This window comes from Myotis brandtii, unplaced genomic scaffold, assembly GCF_000412655.1.
Source record: "Myotis brandtii unplaced genomic scaffold, ASM41265v1 scaffold74, whole genome shotgun sequence".
Classification (NCBI taxonomy): domain Eukaryota; kingdom Metazoa; phylum Chordata; class Mammalia; order Chiroptera; family Vespertilionidae; genus Myotis; species Myotis brandtii.
Genome location: NW_005370944.1, coordinates 2,823,653 through 2,833,084, shown reverse-complemented (window position 1 = coordinate 2,833,084; position 9,432 = coordinate 2,823,653). Strand labels below are relative to the sequence as shown.

The 9,432-nt window shown below is 36.1% G+C and overlaps 1 protein-coding gene across 9 annotated transcripts in view; it reads left to right on the top strand.

Annotated features, from left to right (window-relative positions):
- Positions 1-9,432, top strand: part of NEO1 (neogenin 1) — a 199,056-nt gene that overhangs the window by 36,808 nt on the left and 152,816 nt on the right. The gene's annotated exons all lie outside the window — the stretch shown is intronic.

Sequence of the window (9,432 nt, the reverse complement as noted above, 5' to 3'; positions counted from 1 at the left end):
GTGTGCTTTTCTCTTTCCTTCTAGTTGTAGAATTTCCACTCAGCCAGCCTTCCTGTGGTTCTGGATGATGTCCGTTTTGTCTTTTAGTTATAGTTTTGAAGTGGTTGTGTGCAGCAGCAATTTCAGGTGTTTACCTATGCTGCCATCTGGGTTTCTCCTATACTGCTTTATTTATTTTTTTTATATATATATTTTTTATTGACTTCAGAGAGGAAGGGAGAGGGAGAGAGAGAATCATTGATCGTCTGCCTCTTGGATGCCCCCTATTGGGGATCGAGCTCACAACCCAGGCATGTACCCTTGACCAGAATCAAACTCAGGACCTTTCAGTCTGCAAGCCGACGCTCTATTCACTGAGCAAACCAGTTGGGCTACTGTTTTATTTTTATATATTCTGTGGAATTTAATTGAAACTCTGCCTATTAACTGAATTAACTGCTTTTTTTAGTTATGAGATAACACATACATCTTACAGTTTGTATCCAGTTTCATCTTATTATCTGTACCTAGAGAAAGTGCCCTTAAGTGGACATATTATAGAAAACTGAGAGAAGAATAAGAACGAGGAAGCTGAGATATTAAAAAGTAAAATAAACCTTTCCTAATCAAAACAGCATGTTGCTTTCCAAGTATAGACAATAAAAAATAATAAAATACAGCTGTTACAGGTAATTATGGAACTTTCAAATATTATCAAAATGACAATAGAGTTCATAGGGGGAAAGTGTTTTGTTTATTAAAAGGTATTGGTGTACAATATACTTTCAAGTGGAAGAAAATAATGTTGGATCTCTACTTCAAACCAAGGTTCTAAATGTGCAAAGTGAAGAATAAAAACGTGGGATGGTGTTATTACCTTTGATGGTAAAGACTATCTTAGGAAAAACAGAAAATAGCATGTCAAGCAAAAACTAACAAATTTCGACAAAATACATATTTTTGTTGTTATTGTTTTGTTTTTTTGTTAATCCTCATGAGAGGATATTTTCCCCATTGCTTTTTCAGAGAGAGTGGAAAAGGGGTAGGGAGGAGAGAGTGAGAGGGGGAGAGAGAGACAAAAGGAGAGAGAGAGAGAGAGAGAGAGAGAAACATCGGTGCAAGAGACACATCGACTGGTTGCTTCCTGCACGCACCTCAACCAGGGGTAGTGAGCGAACCCACAACCCAGGAATGTGCCCTTGACCAGGAATTGAACCTGTAACCCTTTTGTGCGCAGGCCAACACTCCAACCACTGAGGAACATCAGCAAAGGGCAACATACATATTTTATTTCTTTTTAAGTTATATAGAAATAATCTTGTAAGTATAGATAAAATGCAAATGATAGACTGGTTGAAAATATTTGTAACACATAACTGCAAAAGCATTACTTCCTTGTTTCTAGATATTGTATTCCTTAGTGAAATTTAAGGTTGAATTCGGTGTTTTTTTTTTTGACATCCTTGTTTTGGGAGCAACCAAAGTCCATCAGTTCTCTCTCTTCCTCCCCAACCTCACTTGTGGAGGATATCTAAGGTTGTAGGTGGTTAGGCTCTTTCATTTCTTGCCTGCTATTGAAATAGCATTCTAGTTGCTAATTTATCTTTGCTAACACAGTTTTAGATCTGCTTGAGGCTAAAGGTTGTACATGTGTGTTTTGAAAGTGCCATCATAGTCTTTTATCCTTAATAGAGGACAGGGGAATTGTGGTGCTTAAAGACACTTAGAGGTAAAAAATCTTGGTGAGCAAAAACGATAGGGGATTTTTTAAAATTTCACCCAAATGTTTACACAGAGTGCTTTGTAAGTCCAAGGTTGATGGAAAGTTAGAAAAAATAAATAAAATGTTTTTTCAAAAGTGTGAAGCTAAAGATATTTAGATTAGCCATGAAAGAATTAGGAAGTACTTATCATTACCCTCTCTAAACTAGATGCTCCAAGGTAAGTTTTTTTGATGATAAGATATTCTATTAAATATTAACTTTTAATTCATTTGATTACCTCAAATTTCTGAACTGGATTGGGAGTGGTTGAAATTGAGCAAAAGTGTTACACCTTTGATGAAAGTAGTTTCCAGGCTGGTTTCGAGTTCCTATCAAACTAGTCCCAGTTGTTTACTTCCTCATCTCAAATTAACTCCAGAAAATGAGAGGAGTAAGAGGGAAATGCAGCGAGACTGAGGCTCTCCTGAACTTCTGTGTGTTTATGGGTGAGTGGGGTATGATGTGTGGGGGTGGTGGCTGTAGCCTGGGACTAGGACTGCCAGAGATAGCAGTGACAACATAGATAGGAAGAAGGCTAAGTTCTATTCTTATTTCTCACTGGTGTTGCCTGAGACTTTCTTTTCCTGCCCCTTCACCACAGAAATGACCAACAGTGGCCCAGGCCTGCGTGTTCATTTCAAAGGTCTGCTGGGGCTCTGATGGCATTAACGTGAACTGGCCTGGCCTAACTACCCTTACGGGATCACTTTTCTACCTCTTCTCCCCATTCCCTCTAAACTCCTGGAAGACTCTCTGTGCCCAGTGCTGTTTCTCCCTTAGAGTTTAAATGTGAAATATCGACCAGAGGCATTGCCTGTAGAAGGCCCAGCAAATTGGAGTACACAATAGTAGTTCTGAGATCCCTGGTGCTCTTTGCTCTGAGGCTCATCCTCTTTTGTTCTTAAATTAACCAGGTTAGATACAGTTAGAGCCTGGTGACCATATATATTACCAGACAGAGTGGCTGGTACCCCAGAAGAATATTAGTTTATAGCCAAATTAGTCGCCTGAAGAGTACAATTACTTTCAAGGAAAGACAACTAAATTAATAACATATACCATGTGATGGAGAATTATTGGAAAAGATTAAGAATAAGCATAATAAGTATATTTAAGGTGATAAGAAAGATGTTAGCAATATAATACAAGAACAAGAAAACATAAAAACATAGAACTAGGTAGAAATGTTAGGTATGAAAAATGTAGTAAAAATAAATACAGTAAATGTAGTAAAAATAAATGCATGATAGTCAAAGGTATACATGATGAGCAAATTAATGAGTTTGGAAAATGACACTGAGAAACTCTGAGAATGCAGCATTAAATGATATAGAGAGAGAACACAGAGATTAAAAACCAAGGTTATGAAGGTTAGGTGCAGAAGGGCTTCTCTCCATATAAATAGGAATCCTAGAGGAAAGAATAAAAAAGGTAGAAGGAAATGTTTGAAGAAATAATTAAGATAAACTTCTCAAAATTAGAAACTAGTGAAAGACCTTAGACTGAAAGTGCTTGAAGACTGTTAAATATGGGAAAGAGAAACCCACCATTAGACCCATTCATGTGACATAATATCAAAGACAAAACATTTCTAAAAGGTTCCAGTGACAAAGAGCAGATCACTTAAAAATGAATAAGAATTAGATTGCACCTAGGGCTTATTTTGACAAATCTGACTTCAGGGGGACAACTGAGTAATGTTTTTAAAGTGTTAAAGGTAAAGGACATTGAATCCACGTAGAATTTATATGTAACCAAATTGTGAGGCAGAATACAAATTCTCATCATATAAGACATCAGAAGGTTTCCTACACAAAGATGCACACTGAAAACCCTTTTGGAATTAATATTCAAGTAAGAAGAGACACATTCAGGAACTGCTGCAAGAGATTTGAGAGTTTTAAAACAAAGCCCCCAAATCTTTGACAGTCCTCCTCCTTAGTGGTGAGGCTTGCATCCCTTGCCCTTGAATCTGAGTGGATTTGGAACTACTTGAATAAATAAAGAGTCATGTGACTTCTGTAGCTCGAAGATTCCTCCTGGTTTTCTTGGAATTACTGCTCTCCAGATAAACACTTCCTCTTGGGATCTCCCTCTCAGAACTCAGCTGCTATCCTGTGGGAAGCCCCAGCCACAAGGAAAGGCTGCATTGTAGGTACTCTGGTAGACAGCTCCAGCTGAATCCAACTATCAGGTTATCTAACCAAGGGGCCAGGCATGTGAATGAGGAATTCTCCAATTGATTTCAGCCCCCATCTTTCTGAGTCACCCTCAGACTTTCAAGTCTTAGATCAGTGATGGCGAACCTATGACACGCGTGTCAGAGGTGACACGCGAACTCATTTTTTTGGTTGATTTTTCTTTGTTAAATGGCATTTAAATATATAAAATAATATCAAAAATATACATCTTTGTTTTACTATGGTTGCAAATATCAAAAAATTTCTGTATGTGACATGGCACCAGAGTTAAGTTAGGGTTTTTCAAAATGCTGACACGCCGAGCTCAAAAGGTTCGCCATCACTGTCTTAGATGTTGTGGGTCAGAGATGAGCCATCCTGCTGTACCATGTCCTAATTCCTGATCCACTGGATCTGTGAACATAACAAAGTGGTGGTGGTTTTATGCCACTGAGTTTTGCGGTTGTTTGTTGTGTAGAAGTAGTAACTTGGGAAAGTTCATTATTATTGTTTCAAACAAAGTGCTAGAACTAAAGACAAAAAATCAATGATAACCCAGAACTGAAATTTTTGACAGTACCAAGTAGTGGGGATAGACGGGAATATGTGTGTTGTTAGTGGAATAGAGATACTAATATCTATATACCTATTGATACAAACATTAAGATATAAAATATGAGTTTGGAACTTAAGGGCAATCACCCCAGAACAAAGTAGAACATACATATAACTTTTAAACAGTAGAAGAAAGTTTTATTCAACTGAAAGCACAAAAGAAGGAAAAAATTATTGTATGTGTAAAACTAAGTATGAATAAGATGAAGAAACACTCCCAATATGATGGTAATTAAAATAATATAAATGGGTTAATTTCATCAAAAGGAATACAGCAGATTGAATTACGAAAACCCTCCCAATGTGTTGTTTGCAAAGATATACATAGAACTGAATGAGACAGAGAGATTTAAAATAAAAGGATGGGAAAGATACACTAGGCAAAACAAAAGAAAGTTGAAGTAGCTATCTAAAAGGCACAAGTAGCCGAAGGAACATACCTACTCATAAGAGGAATTATAATTAAGAAAGTATAACATATAACATATAGTCAACATGGATAGATATGTTCCTAACAATGCAGTCTAAAATGTATCAAACAAAAGTTAAGTAACTGCTGAGAGAAACAAACAAATCAACCATTGTTAGAAATTTTACCACACTCAGGAAATGATAGAATGAAGAGACAGAAACATTTAGGTTTATCACAATTATCTCTAGAGTTTAACATAATTCTTCCAGTATTATCTACACTAATAAAAGACAAACATGGTAATTGACCGTACCTTCGCTACGCTTCCCATGGGCTAATCAGGGCGATATGCAAATTAACTGCCAACAAAGATGGCGGTTAACCGCCAACAAAGATGGCGGTTAATTTGCATACGTACGAGCAATGCTGGGAGGCGAAAGGGGAAGGACGGAAGAAGCCCCTTGCCGCTGACGGTGATCGGAAACCAAGGCGGCAGGCAAGGATAAAAAAAGAAAGAAAGAAATGTCATATTCTGTGAAAGACAATTCTTGAAAATGCCTAAAGAAAGTTGTCATTTTTTCATGGTGAAGGGACTGGAGTCCATGTTGATGAAAACACCTTGGTGGCTGCGGTGACTGGCAGTGGCTGCAGCAGCGGGGTGATGGGGCTGGTGCCTTCCCCTGATCAGCCCAGTCGCCTCCCACAAAGGGAGGCCAGACTGTGGCTTAGGCCCGCTCCCCAAGGGGAGCAGGGAGCAGGGAGTAGGACATCCCCTGAGGGCTCCCAGTATGTGATAGGGGGCAAGCTGGACTGAGGGATCTCCCCCGCCCCTCCAGTGCACAAATTTTTGTGCACCGGGCCTCTAGTAAGAAAATAAAAAGGAATAGTAGTTTTGAAATTGGGAGACGAGAGGGTGGGCTAAATGGTAATGGAAGGAGACTGACTTGGGTGGTGAACGTACAATACAGTATACAGATGATGTGTTATGGAATTGTGCACCAGAAACCTGTATAATTTTGTTAACCAGTGTCACCCCAATAACTTCAATAAAAAGGGAAAAATAAATAAATAAAAAAAAATGGGAAGAAGAAATAAAATTGTTCTATCAACAGATAATTTGATTGTCTACCTGATCACCAAACTAGTGTATAATAAAAAACAGCTTTCCATACAGGATAAACTTATCAAAATCAGAAGTATTGCGGGGGTATAGCTCAGTGGTAGAGCATTTGACTGCAAAATCAGAAGTATTTCTCTACACCAATAATTATCAATAGAAAATAATTTTAAAAATAGATAAATTCACAATAGGAAAAAAACACACTATAAAATATCTAGAAATATAACTTACTAAGAAACTATGGGGAGATTATGAAACTCTAGTAGAGGATATAGATATAGAAGATAATTTGAATAAATGGTAAGATAAATATTCCATACTCTTGGATGGGTTGATATATTTAAAATGTCACCCACAAATTAATGTATAAATTTGGCATATATGAATCAAGATTTTAAATAGATTCTTTGAGGAACTTGAAAATTTCTCCCTAAAGTGCATATGGAAGAATAAGGGTCCATGAACAGCTGAGTTAGCTATGGAAAATAAAAAGAATACTCTATCAGATATTCAAACATATTAAAAATTCACAATGATTGTTTTAAAATAAAAAGAAAGCCTTGTTAACAAGAACTGAGAAATAGACTAATGGAAGGAATGAGGAACAGGCTAATTATTTAGTAAACAGTTTGGGGAATGTGGTTTCCTATGATGGAGAGAAAAAATAGCATTTCTGTGTAATAATAACCATACAAATGACCTATATTTAGTTCAGTAGTGACTGAGATCTGAAGGGTAAAACTGTCAAGTTAATAGAAGAAAATGTAAGAGAATAACTTTGTCCCTTAGGGGCAGGAAAAGATTATGTTAAACAAAAATTTAGATATAGAAATCATGAGGTAAAACACTGATGGCTCTGATCATGTCAAGTAGAGGGTATTTTCATGGAGGCTCAGTGATGCAGGGAAAATGAGGAGCAAGGGAAAGGTTAAATGTTTGGGTAAATCTAAGTGAATATTGACTGTAAAATAATAATGTTATGTGGGATTTAAAATATAATGAAAATACACCATAGATGTATAAGTCAGGAGGAGTTGGTCATCTAAGGTTCCTAAAATGTGAGGTTAATATAAGGCAGGGATGTGTTCTATAATCTCTGGGAAGTCTTGAAAGAATAATAGGAGAATCTATAACTAACAAGATAATGGAGGAAGAAAATACAGTAAAAAATACTTAAAAAGAAAGGAAAGAAAATATTGAGATGGTAGATTTAAACCCAAATATGTCAGTAATTTTAAATGTACTAACTACACTGATTAAAGACAGTGATTGTCAGATTGAAAAGAAATTGAAACCCAAGTATGTATTGCTTGTATGAGAGTCACCTTAAATATAAGGATACAGGAAATTTGGAAATTAAAAGGATGGAATATGATAAACCATGTCAAAGCTAACTGGAAAAAATCTAGTGTAGTTATCCGGCAAAGGCCAGATGAGATAAAGCAGGGCATTTCATGGTAATGAGAGATTGTCTACCGGGAAAGTAAAACCATTCTAAATATGTATGTACCTCATAATGTAATCTCAAAATATGAAAATAAAAAACTGATAGAACTATACGAGTGGTAGACAAGACAAACCTACAATCATAGTGATAGATTTAACACACTTCACTGACAAATAGGATATGTAGACCAAAACAAACAATAAAACCACAGTTACAATACAATAAGAACTGAATAATGCAAGTTAATAAACTTGACCTAATTGACAACTATAGGTTGCTGCACCAAACAAATGAGAGAGTTTATCTTTTTTATAAATACTTAGGAAAGTTACTAAAATATATCATATACTGACCATGAAACAAATCTTAACAAATTTCAGAGAATTAAAATTCTTTAGGTTTGGTCACTGTGGAATTAAGGTTGGAATTAAATTTTTTTAAAAAGAGTATCTTTAAAGAAAAGGAAACTTACAAACCTACTGTTTGGAAATTCAGTGTGTCACTTTGAAATGACCCATGAGTCAGAAAAGAAACAATGATGAAAATTAAAAAGTAGTTTGAACTAATAGAGATATGACCTATCAAAACTGATGGGATGCTTAGGGAAAATTTATAGCCTTAAGTATATATATCAGAAGAGAAGGCTGAAAAACCAGTGATTTAAATATTCATCTCAAAAAACTAAAAAAAAAAAAAGAAAGTAGCAAATTTAACCCAAAGAAAATTGAAGAAAGAACAAAAATTAATAAAATAGTAAAAAAAAAAAAATTTGTTTTTTTAATCCTCACCCCAGGATATGCCTACTGATTTTAGAGAGAGGGGCGGGAAGAGAGAGAAGAGAGATCCATGTGAGAGAGAACATTGATTGGTTGCCTTCTGTACACAGCGGGATCAAACCCACAACCTGGGGTATGTGCCCTGACCAAGAATTAAACCCACAACCTTTTGGTATATAGGACAATGCTCCAACCAACTGAGCCACACCAGCCAGGGCCAAAAGTTGGTTCTTTGTAAAAAATAACAATAACGATAAACCTCTGACAAGAGTTATATATATCACTTGACTAAGTTTTATTTAGATCAAAGAGTCAGCAAACTATAGCTTGCGGATCAAATCTGCTCAACTGCTTGTTTTTGTGCAGCCTGTGAGCTAAAAATAATTTATAGTTTTAAATGGTTGAAAGAAATCAGAATAATAATGTTTAGTGATATTTGAAAATTTTATGATATTTAGATTTTATTGTCCATAAAATTTCATTGGCATACAATCTCACTCATTCATTTATGCATTGACTATGGCTGCCTTCATGTTGTAAAAGAGGAGTTGAATAGTTGTGACAGAGACTAATCAAGCATGTCACAGCCTCGAGTTTATTTAAATGAGGCATGCAGCCTATTGGCCACAAGCTTGACATGCTTGGACATGACCCACAAAGCCTAATATATTTATTGTCTGATTCTTTTCAGAAAAAGTTTCAATCCCTGATATTTACTCTAGAAAGAACTATTATAGATCAATAATGTAAACAAAGATAGATAAATCATTAGAAAATTCACAAGGCTTAAATACCTGCCTCACAGATCTCCAGGGGCTACTAAACACTTGAAAAAAGTAGTTATTATTTTTAGTTTTTAGAGAAATGCAAATAAAAGCCACAATAGGTAACACTATACTCTACCAGAGTGACTAAAATTAAAGAGACTGACAATACAGGGTTGGTTAGGATGAGGAACACTGGGGACTCTAATATACTGCTATTAGCACTCTATCTACACTAATAAAAGAGAAACATGGTAATTAGCGTACGACCGCTACCCTTTTCATTGGCTAATCAGTGAGTATATGCAAATTAACTGTCAGCCAAGATGGCGGCCGGCAGCCAGGCACTGAAGCGAGCACAAGGCTTGCTTGCTGC